At 40.8% G+C, this 12,755-nt stretch overlaps 1 non-coding gene across 1 annotated transcript; it reads right to left on the minus strand.

Moving 5' to 3' along the window:
* Positions 1–11,589: 11,589 nt before the first annotated feature.
* On the minus strand, positions 11,590–11,661 carry TRNAP-CGG (transfer RNA proline (anticodon CGG)). The gene has a single exon. It is a non-coding gene; the product is annotated as a tRNA-Pro (tRNA).
* Positions 11,662–12,755: the final 1,094 nt, after the last annotated feature.

Here is a 12,755-nt window from a genome sequence, read left to right on the forward strand (position 1 = left end):
CACAAGCATGGAAATAATGCACGACCCTCACGGGACTCGAGAGAGCAGACCCACAAACATTGATAGACCCCATGATAAACGGAGCCAGGAACACCACGTCTTCCAACTATGCGGTGGTTCGGAACCGAGAGTGTGTATTTGCGGGAACTGCCGTACTGAACGGTAAGATCAGCGGGTGGGATGCTTTATGCCACGGCACTTTATTTTACTTTACTAAACTTCGCAAGTTCATTAGTTACTAAGAAGAATTCCCTCATCTGTTTGGCAGGCCTAAATTTGTTAAGACTATGCACAACCTTCAGGTTAGCGAATGTCTCATCGAAGTCTGAGTAATAGTACTCCAGACGACCTGTTTGATAGAACAAGCTAGATATAACACTGCATGTTATTCCATAAGTGAGAGGAAGCATATTATACTTAACCCCTTCAGAAACTGAAGTAGGTAGCTTTACACACACATAACAATCTTTGACATCCATGACTCTAACATACTCTGATAAGAGTCTTGAAAAAGATTTAGTAGAAAAATCTCCAACAGATCTTTCCTGATGGATCTCTGGTTTATGCTCAATAATCCTGTTAGTTTTGAATGCAACATCATGAGCAGCTTGTTTAGATTCAGCTTTGCTCGTCATACTCACCTTGTAATCCTCTTTGTCTATACCAGGAGGAAAGATGACTGCTAAAATTAACCAAACTAAAATGATTAGAATCACACAAATGGAAGACATTTTACAACATCTTCCGAGAATAGCACACCTTGAATTGTCAGTATTAAGCATTCTTACTTCTTTACCTAAAACAAAAATTTTAAATTAGTATTTAATTAAAATAATACCCTCCCTTTTTAATTTATTTTTTAGTAACTCTCTAACAGCTTTTCTTCGACATTGCGTCCAAAAAAAGTGTTTCAGCTAACACAATTTCTTCGACCTTGTGTCACCTAACACAATTTCTTCAGCCTTATGCCAAAAATAAACCTCAACTTAAAGAAAGCTAAACCTAATCATTGTCACTATTTTCTTTCAAGTCTTCCTGACTACTACTGCTGACTTCAACTACTGGTGGGATTATTATATAGGCCCACTCTGGAGACTTGTTTTCTGATTTAGCTTCAGTGGTCTCTTGCTTTTCCTGCTGATTACTTCAATCTTTTTCCCAACTTGGTCTTTTTTGTCTAATTCACTTTTCTGACTTGATATTTCGTTAATCTGTTCTTTGGATTTCTTCACCAATTTGAACTTCAGGTCTTCTTTTGGCCAGAAATCACCTTTTCTCAAGAATTTCTTTTTAGGCTCAATTTCATTACATTCAGCTTTCCAAGCCCATTTTCTGAATTTTCTTATTTCAGACTCTTCATCACTGTCATCCGAATCAGTTTCAGAGATTTCAATACCGTATCCAGGAACTTCTTTACTCGGCAGCTTCACTCCGTTAGGAACAACATCTCTGTAGCTGGTACTTGGAAATTTGTCCTCCTCTTCGGGAATTACTTCTAACTTCCCAGTTCCAGTATTTCCGTTCCTGCTTCCAGAGCTTACAATCTGCTTTTCAATACTCTCCTGATCTTGAATCTCTTCTGACACAGTCTCTTTTTTAGTACTTTTTTCTAGAACATCTTCATCATTTTCTGAATCAACAACGACAATGTCTAGATCTTTTTCATTTGATGCTTGATCTGCATCAGAATTCTCCAGATGTCGACTTCCCTGTCGATCTTCAGAATCTGGATCTTCAGGTTCTTCTTCCGAGTCTGAATCAGCTGTAGTGTCGTCACTATCTTCATCAGGGTTATCAGGTGGTGGTACACAAATGGTGTGGCTTGCATGCACCCACCTTTTCAGACCCTTACATTTAACAGCATTTGTTGAGACTAGTATCACCTGGTTTGCTCTTTGCCCCCTGGGTACTAAACCGTTCCTCCTCCCATGAACCTTTGTCCTAACCCATTCTCCTGGCAATAGATCATGAGCCTGCTCCTTTTCTTTTGAAATCACATCTGTTCCCACCTGATGGAATACAGAAGTTACGACATCAGAGCTGCTTACAATAGTCTAAAATTGCACTATCATTTATTGCTAACAATTTTCCAACTGGAACAAAAGCCTGTCTCATAACCCTTCCCATGAGTATGTCATGAGGGCTAAGACCTGTTCTTTTATCTGGAGCGCTGCTCAAAGACATCAAAACAAGTTGAAGTGCATCTGTCCACTTTATTCCAGTAGCTAGGCACATTTTTGAAATTCTGTTTTTAATTGTGCCTTTAATCTGTTCAACAACACCTGATGCTTTTGGTCTGTAAGCACAGTGTAACTTTTGTTTAACGCCAAAGGCCTCACAAAATAATTCAATCAGTCTGTTTTCAAAGTGTGTGCCACAATCACTTTCAATAGTTACTGGAAATCCATATCTAGGTATGATCTCCCTTAAAAGCAATTTTGCCACAGTAACTGAGTCATTATGACGTGTTGGGAACGCTTCCACCCATCTTGAAAACAGACAGACAATAACAAGGACGTATCTCAACTTGTTATGTGGTGGCATGTCAATGAAATCCATTTGCAATCTGGTAAAAGGACCACCCTCCCGTCCTATGGTTCCCATGCTTACAACTGTTTTTCTGTTTGGATTGATGTGTTGGCAGATCAAACAATGCTGGCAAAGTGACACTGCAATAACCCTACATTTTGGATTATACCAAGTGTCCCTGAACTGTCGAATCATTGTGTCCCTTCCTAAATGATCTGGACCATGGTACATCCGTGCCATGTCAGCAATCATGCAATTGGGCATAACAGGTCTGCCATCCTTGTAAACCCAAATTTCATCTTCCTCTTGCTGTCTGCAACCTTCTTTGAGCCATGTGTTTTTCTCCTCATCATTTGCCTCATCGTGTAAGTCTTTTACTCCCTGCCATGTTTCTACCACAGATATTAGCATGAGAGAGTTTATTATATGGTCATTATCCTTTTCCCGATTAAGTGAAAGATTATTTTTCGCACATTAACGTGCAGTTTCATCTGCAAAGGCATTTCCTTTAGTTATGTAGTCTTGTCCTTTTTTGTGCGCTCCACATTTGACAACAGCAATTTTTTCTGGTAACTGAATGCCATCAATCAGTCTTTTGATCAATTTTGCATTCCTGATCAAAGTTCCCGCAGAGGTCAAATAACCTCTTTGCGACCAGAGCTGGCCATAGTCGTGGACTACGCCATATCCATACTGACTATCAGTCACTATGGTAACATTTTTCCATGCTGCTTTTTCACAAGCACGAATTAAACCAACTAATTCTGCCACTTGTGCTGAACGAATTCCTTCAAGAGTGGAACCCTCAATTATTTCACAAACTGTGCAGACTGAATATGGTGCTCTTTGAATGCCTTCATCTGTTCTTATATACACACACAAAGATGCCCCCTTTCTCAAATTACTTTCTATGTACTTTCAAATAGGACCAGGTAAACAATCTCATTAAATCTGGTCCGGTATATTTATTTATACCTCTTAATCATATAATTTCATAAAAAACAGTTTCTTACAGCAGAGAGAGAATACACAATACAAAAGAATACTTACAATCTTATTTGGTCACAATTACCACAAAACATTACAAAATTTATATGCAAAAAATGACATCAACAACACATCCAAAAAACAATACAGATAACGATTTAATCAATTTTAGAATGTACTGTTAATTTTAGAATGTACTAAACCATTTCTGTAATCACAATTGTTTGATAAAAGAACAAACAAACTGATTCATAACAAGAGCGACAAATTCTTTATAACTTATTCAAAAGGCACTGGATGTATTAATTAGCTCTTGATGGATTTGACGACGCGTTTCAAGTTCGGGCCATACTATCATCAGGGCTCTGTTAGTCATCTGTTTAGGATGCAAAAGAAACACTAGTTTTAATAACAACCTATTTGCCTCTTCTCTAAGGTAACACCGTTTGGATATAATGTGCATGTACCTATATCTTCCTAAATGAGTGATCACTGGTAACTTCTAATTATTAACGCACTCCTTTCTTCAGGTTTCTGGTGGGGCACCTCTTTTTGTCAAAAGATCTAAGGATAAACAGCATATTGTCCGCTATTATGGGAAATGCTTAGAACACGCTAAAAAGAGCTAATCAGAATGATTAACAAAATTCATACCTCCGTCTACGCGGACTTGCGCTGCACAGGGGGGGCGGAGGAATTTCTGTGTTTGGTTCACTTTACTCCTATTTAAACAAAGACACGTAGCGTGCTTTTAGCAGCCTTGTATATATCAGGTAGTGTTGTAGTTTATTTATTCCCTATATGGCAAACATACCTGTTGTGTAATCCTTATACTGATACAGCGGGGCTGCGTCATTTGTTCAATCACGGCAACCTCGTTCACCTATTTAAAAAATGTACTTGTCAGGACAAACATTCCTTATGACACATCTCGTATCATTATTTACAAGTGGCGAAGGAATCCCTACCTGTTCGGTTATAAAATTAATTGAAGCCTCTCGCCCCCGTCCGTAGCCCCGTTCGGGGCTCGGCGTGTAGCGAACTCGCCTTTGTGTCTACTCGTGAGTTACAATTTGTCGATGGGTCACTCACTCTCCTTGAAGGGAAGTGGAAAATTGTGTCAATCGGCGTGTAAGTCAAAAAACTAAAATGAATTGGACCCACACGCTTGCATTACAACAGTACCTGTAGATGGGATCTGCTCCGCTACATAAAGCCGATGCTTCTCGATCGCTCGTTAGTCATTTGTGAAGCCGGCGGCCATTTTCGAGTGTTTAAAAGGTCCATTAATATTTTAGGTGCATTCTGGGAACTGAAGTTTTTAGACTCAGGAACTTGTTGAGAAATCTGTGTTAAATCAGTTTTATTTAGGGAACCAGAATCTGATTCTGCAGCTGATGGTGTGACAATATTTGACAAACTTTGATTTAAAGTTAAATTTGGCATTGTTTTATCCCTGTGCATTTCTGTTAACTCTGAATACAAATTTTCAGCCAATTTTTGAATTTCTGCATTTAATGGATTCGTTACAACAGAATGTCGATTTTCATTTTGCTCAAAAACAGGTACAACAGGACCAATTGTAACTGGAACTGTTAACGCTTCCATGCCTTTTGTTAACTGCTGAATTAATTCTCCCTTCGCTGTTAAATATTCTGAAATATCTGGTATATCTCCAGGTAACTCTGTCTTTCTATCATTTTTTGGGAAATTATTTCTCGAATTCGAACTTTCTCTTGGAATATTTATTTTACTTCTTGATCTCGCCCTTTAAGGTAATCTCATAAATCTAGGTGAATCATCAATCTCCCTAGAAGGTGCACTTGGAGAAATTCCTGAAAAACGTCTCGGGGTAGAATGTGAACAACTTGGCTGATAAGGTGGAGGATTATTTAAAATATCTTCTAAAACTGCATCATCTAATTCTTGATCAAGATGACCTTTTTTCTGGGAATTCTTTTGACCTGATGTTTCTAGAACCATTTCTAAAAACGGATACAATCCTTCATACAGGTCCCTTTTCCTCCAACGACGCACTTTATCTTGGTGGGTTTCCCTATTTATGCCTCTTGGTGTTCCCCAATTTTCTCGTTCAAGCTCTATCATTTCAACTTCCCATTCAACTAAAGCTTCAAATTGATTGGATCTGGGCCTTGGTGAAAGAGCCATCATTTTATCTCTTAAGTTTCTTGAAACTTTAACATTAAACGATCCATCTTCTGGCCAAGCTAAAACACCATCATTTTTAGTATATTGCATCGAATTTTCAAACCAGAGAACAGTATGATACACCATATTTTCCTTCCATATATGCTGCGGGTGTTTTGTACTTATGAAGTCATTTTCCACCACGCGCTTCAATTTTCTTGTCAGGATTGATTACATTTTTAATTTTCTGAAACCATGAAGGCTTCTTTTCTTCTTTATACCAATAACTCATGATTTAAGACTATTTCGTTTCAATTTAGAAAAGATCGTATGTATTTCCTGTTGTTCCGCTACTCTAGCCAATCCTTGTGCAAAACTCACCAATTAGCCAATCAGGTTAAGCCACGTCACTACCTTGCTCAACCAATGAGAATCCTGTTTTCAGAAAGGACCAATCAGCTAACAGCTCATTTTGGTCACATCAACCAATCAGCGCGCTTGCTGTAACGTATATAGACCAATCGCAGCGCGAACCCTGTGACGTATACTGCCGCTGCAGCGAAGCTGCGCGTGTCAATGTCACTCCGTAAACTCACCCCTCCTTTACAAAATATTTTCACAGCGCCATTTTAAAACAATCATTTTCAATGATTTTCAGTTAATAACTACAGAAAAACAAACCATTTGTCCGTTTCCTGCTGCTAAAGCAGCGATAATTTTATCGCTGTTCTTGATAATATTCCTTTAGCTTCCATAATGTATTGAGCTATCTAATTTCAAATTTAACGATAATAATGAGATTGAGCAATCCAATGAAACATCCAGGAAAGGATCAGTACTGTATTAAGGAAAGTACACAGTCATTGGCCTTATGTTACGGTGAAGCCATTTAACCTCATACAACCTACATATGTTGTTTCTTTCCATTTGTGTAATCCAACATGTGACAGTGGTGGTTGTGCCAATCAGTCTATCAAAGTTTTGTTATAAAATCTGAACTTTTTGTTTTTAATTTTAATTTAGGACTCAAGATTTACCATAATGTGGAAACATCTATGGCAGTGGAAGCCCCCAGGTGAATTGGCATGGTGCTGAACAGTAAAACAGTATGTCATTGTAAGGGCGAAAAAGAGACACACAATGACCTTTTCGATTAACACTTTTGGTGAAAACATACAAATTATGCTGTTATGGATGTGACTCTTGTCCCAGAAAACTAAATTTGAAAAAACTTGGTTCCTTTCCAAGAAATTAGTAACATCACAAGAACATGTATGCACTCCTAATGTTTAAACAGTTTTACTTCATTTTACAAAGTTTTTAAATTGATATGTAGACTCCAGCGGTCATAATGCCTTCGTGGTTTCACAGTACACAAAAGTCAACCTGCATGTTCATGGTTAGTGTGAATGCAAAATTCTATATATATGTTTCTTAGCTGGAAATAATTTTTCTTTCTTTCGCAATCTCCTCCTTATTGTTCGAATGTATGGCATTGTTATGGGACACTTTGCTACACTCCCATCCCCACTTACCCCTACTTCAGTCAGATGTATATTTAAATGTGCCCAAAGGTATTGCAAATGTTTATGAATATCCATAAAATCATGGATTTATAGGGTTTTCCTTTACAAATAATACCATCCATAATGGAATCACCCAATTTCTCACCATCCATCCACCTGCACCCAAAACTATGGAAAATCCGGTCACATAGGTAATTGTTTTGTTTTTGCAGCTGTGTCAGAAAATCTTCATAAACTTATTCTGACTGGGATGTGTGATTACAGATGATTTTGTGCCAACATTGACTCACAGGTGGGAACTGTTTTGAACACCATCGTAAACTGAACTGCTGTCCTCGGATCACTGGCAGAATATCGAGGAGCAAAATATCGACCTGCCAAAATATCGTGGAAAAAATATAGAATGCCAGAATATCGACTTCATACAGGTAAGTTCAAAAATATCGACTCCAAAATATTGTTGTAAAAAATATAGACAATCAAAATATCGACTTTTTAAATGTCTTAAAAGTATTATTAAAGTAATATATTAATAAATATGATTAATTTAAACATACTTAAAATACTTAAATAAACTTAAAATGAATAAATATTTAATGTAACTTAAATTTTTTAAAATAATTTTAATACTTAAATTTATATTTCTATTGACAGCTACAAAGTGGAGCATCGATTCGCAGGTGCCCTGCATCTACCCACATGGGATTAATTGAGCATATTTGGGACTGTGAAGCTTGCCTACTGAAGATTACAAGTAACGGCGCACTACAAGAGCCAGGATGCCTTGCTGGTAACCAGGCCCTGGGGCTGTTCTCTTAATGAAGGTGCACGTGTTTGAACTTTGCTCACACTACTTCCCACCATAACGCTGCAGAAGAACGGAGAAGGGTCCCGAAACGCGTTCAGCGTGAAATAGCTTTGATGCGAGTGCCTGTTGAAATCTTTGCATGCAAGCTGCCAATACATTTTGAAAAAATATCTCCCTCGAGTGGTGTCCTCCGATTGATGCAACCCTGCAAGGTTTGGATATATATATATATATATATATACATATTATTAACAAAACATATACAATTTTTTCAACGTAGGATAGCGAGAGGGTTACATTAACTATTACCACTCCAGTGAGTGCAACAGTGGTGAAAACATTAGATAGCGTAGGGGTAAAAATTACTATTCCCACTCCAGAGAGTGCAACAGTAGGGAAAGCATTGGATAGCGTAGAGTTAAAAATTACTATTTCCACTCCAAAGAGTGCAACAGTAGGGAAAGCATTGGATAGCGTAGGGGTTAAAGTTACTATTCCCACTCCAGTGAGTGCAACAGTAGGGAAAGCGATGGATAGCGGGAGATTAAAAATTACTATTCCCACTCCAGTGAGTGCAACAGTAGAGAAAGCATTGGATAGCGTAGGGGTACAAATTACTATTCCCACTCCAATGAGTGCAACAGTAGGGAAAGCGTTGGATAGCGGGAGAGTAAAAATTACTATTCCCACTCCAGTTAGTGCAACAGTAGGGAAAGCGTTGAATAGCGTAGGGGTAAAAATTACTATTCCCACTCCAGAGAGTGCAACACTAGGGAAAGCGTTGGATAGCGTAGGGGTAAAAATTACTATTCCCACTCCAGAGAGTGCAACAGTAGGGAAAGCACTGGATAGCGTAGGGGTAAAAATTACTATTCCCACTCCAGAGAGTGCAACAGTAGGGAAAGCGTTGGATAGCGTAGGGGTAAAAATTACTATTCCCACTCCAGAGAGTGCAACAGTAGGGAAAGCACTGGATAGCGTAGGGGTAAAAATTACTATTCCCCTATAAACCCACAACCCGCTACAGAAAATTAATTACAAAAATTTACATATTTACCAATTAATCAATTAAAATTAATTACCACTTATATTTTAATTTATTACCAATTATTAATTAATTAACAATTAATTCAAAATAAATACCAATAAATAAATTAACATATTTAATTAATTATAAATAAATTACTTCCCACCTTATTCCCCTATCAATCCACAACCCGCTACAGAATTATATTACGCAAATATTAAAAATAATATTAACTTACTTACCTCAAAATCAATATTTTTGTTGTCTATATTCTGTCCATTCGATATTTTTGTATTCTATATTCTGTCCATTCGATATTTTGTCCATTCTATATTTTTGACTCGATATTAATGCTATTGTAGTCGATTTTAATACTATTCTATTCGATATTTTGGTAGTCTATATTCAGTCTAGTCGATATTATGTCTATTCTATATTTTTTACTCGATAATATTGCTAATCGATATTAAAAACTCGATATTTTGACTGTACACCTCTTTCCTCAATGTCATCTCTCAAAATATGCAGACACAAGGAACACCAGATGGGATCGACTGAGAGATGCTGAGGAAAGCTTAAATGAAATTACATGTCGTAATTTTATTTTGCTTAGAGTCAAGGGCCTATCCAAATGTGAAAACACTATTGGCATTGGTTCTGCACTGTATTAGTGGTGATTGTGCAGAATCAAAAAAGCCCCTATCATTACTGATTCAACGGTTAATATATTGGGGAGGGTTATTTACATTGGTTAGAAGATTGAACCTCGTAGAACAATATACTATCAAAAACCCATTATGGTTTCAGACGAGATATAGGAACAGTAGAACAGTGCCTCAATTTCTCACTGATTATTAGCAAGTATACTAAGTCCATTAAGTACTCAGTTCATCTTGCCTTCATGGACCTAACTTGTGGATTTTATTCTGTTAACTGAGTCAATTTGTGGTCCATGTTGGGAGACATGGGTGTAGAGCCACCTCCGGTTCTTTTATTACATAGGCTCCACTCAATTACTATAGTGAAGGTCCGACATGGTAACAATGGGGAGAAATTACTGTCTATATTATCCACAGAAGGCATCTGACTTGGGTGTATTCTTGACACTTTTTTATTCCTCGTTAATATTAACAGGTTGGAGGCTTACCTGCTGGGGAAAAAACCTGATTTTGTGAAGTTTGGAAGTAATTTTATTGCATCACTTTACATGTGGATGATTCTGTCCTCATTGCCAGGACAGCAAATAGTCTCCAGAAATCTTTGGACATAATGTGAGTTTTATGGCCTCTTTGGATCTTAAAGTAAATCATAAAAAGTCCTTTATAATAGTGTGTGGGCCAAAAAGATCCAAGTCTAACATTTGTGTGGTTTAGGGGAATGCGGTTGAGAAGGTTAATGTTTTCTCTTATTTGGGAATCTTTTTTAATGCTCAACTAACTTGGGATTTACCTATTAACCTTAAGAGCTCAGTAAACAAAGAGAGTAGTAGAGGCATTGTTTAAATTTGCAGCACAGCATGGCCAAAAGCTGGTGAAAGAGCCATTAACTTTCTATAGGGCTAAGTGTTAATCATTAGCCACTCATGGAGTGGGAGTGAGGGGGCATGCTAACTGTGCTAAGCTCCAAAGATTCAAGAATGATTTCCCTAGAAGCCTCTTGATGGCCGCACAAAGTGCTTTAACACTCTTTTGTCTTCTGGAACTGGGGCTAGAGCCAGTGGATAAACGCGTAAGTCTCATTACCCCCAGGTCCCTTATGTCCTCGTCCCATTCATTAACATAGTGGAGATAACTATCTCCCAACAGAAAAAAGAGCAGAGGCATGCTGGGACCCTAATACTGCCCCTCCCACCGGGAGTACATAAGCAGTACTTACCCAGCATTACGTCTGTTCTTTTTTTCTATCTGTCAACAGAATAGATGTGGTGTGCTGTTTTGAGGCTCCTACTGGGCTGGAGTGGCGTTCCATTCTTCCTTTCCCCACTCGGCTGCCTGGCTGTGCGGGCAGGGGGTTTCCTGGTCTGTCCCCTGGCCTGCCGGGCTTGCTGGGGGTCATGATGATGTTGACCAGTGTGACTTGGACCTGCGGGCCTTTTGCGGCTGGTGCGCCTCCCGAATTGGTGCTTTCGGGTCACCGGCGCATCTCCTGGTGCTGGGCGTGTTGGGAGATGTGCCGCTTTTCCTGTGATGCCGTGCCTTCACGCTGTTGGCGTGCGGGCCTTGCTGCCGGTGGTGCCTGGCCCCTGCCCCAGGTGAGTCCCACATAGCAATTTTTGGCATTTTACTCCCCTCGCATCTGCTTCCCAACGACAGCATAGGGAACATTTCACTGGACGTGGTAGGGCACTGGAAAAAGCACCCTTGCTGTGCTTCTGTTCGGAGGTGCTGTATTCATATGCTATGTGGCTGGCGGCGTTTGACAGTCCTCCAGGCTCCGAAGTGGATTTTTGATACAGCTGCTATGTGTGTTGGTGTGCCGTGTCTCTTGTTTCCTTCCCTGCAGGTCCGACTCAGCCTTCTCTCGTTGGGCGCGTCGGGCTCTATGCTGAAAGCAGCGGCGGCCCCTGGGGATGCCGGGGTTTCAACCCGGGACCTCATACTTCCGAAGCATGCACTCTTCCTCTGAGCTACATCCCTTCCGGAGTGCTCACGGCTTCCCCGTGTGCTGGCACTGTGAGGGTGGTTCGCTATTCGTTGCGCACGTTCCTGTTGTGGTTGAGTCCTCAGTGACGACTCCCCAGGTGCTTTGACGATGGCTTGCACCATTCGCTGCTGACTATGCTGTTTCTTCGTCCCGCGCTGCTGGCCTGCTTAGGTGGTGTTAGGGATCCGTGGCTCCTTGATCCGCCTTCTGCCTGGCTGCTGGGTGTCAGAGTACTTCTTCTGCTGCGGGGGTTTGTGCCTTCGGCGCTGTGGCTCTCCTTCTAGCGGCTGCCTCTGCGTGTCTTGGTTTCTTCAGGGAGTGGGTGCTGCCTTGCCAGCCAGGTCCCCGGGTGTCTGCTTGGCATCCTGGGTTTCTGCGCAGTTCGCGTGGTCTCCCTGCTCGCATGCCTGTGTCCTGGTGCACCATGTCTGGTGTTCCTGTGGGGCGCTCCTGTGCCTTCAGGTCACGTTCGCACTCTATGCCTGTTCCTTCTACCAGTTGGCTACTGCATTGTCGGTGTTTGCATGGTCTCAGTAGGTTGGTTTGCTCAGGTCTTTTTCCCCTTGTCCGCCCTCCCTGTGCTGGCCAAAGTCTGTGGTTGGGTTCTTTTCCCCAGATGCATGCAATGGTTCTGTTCATGTGTGCACTGTAGGCTCCTGTGAGGTCCCGTTCTTTTTTGGGGCGGGCGAGGCTTCTTGGCTTTCTTCTTCTTGGTTGTTTCTCGTGTTCTCCCCATGTTTGCCTCTTGCGGGCCTTGTTGGCTGTTGCTGGCTTTCTGCTGCGGGGCTCCTGCCTGGTGGTATTTCCTGGGGCCTCCTGCGGGTGGGGCGTGCGTTCTGCCACTGCCTCTTGGCTGTTGGTTGCTGGGCACCTCCGTCTTTTTGGGTCACTTCCTGCGTTGCTGGTGGCTCCTTTCCCCCTATGCTCCTCTCATTTGCTTCCCAGCCCCCTCTCTCTCTCCTGTTGGACTGGGGGGTGTGCCCGGTGGTGTGTGACTTGGTCCTGGTTCCTGGCCCGGTGGCGCCTCTGTTTTGTGTGGTGCCGGTCCGCCTGCTCCTGTTGTGTTTTTTGCGGGTTGGCCATAGCC

Source organism: Lissotriton vulgaris, chromosome 6 (assembly GCF_964263255.1).
Source record: "Lissotriton vulgaris chromosome 6, aLisVul1.2, whole genome shotgun sequence".
Lineage (NCBI taxonomy): Eukaryota > Metazoa > Chordata > Amphibia > Caudata > Salamandridae > Lissotriton > Lissotriton vulgaris.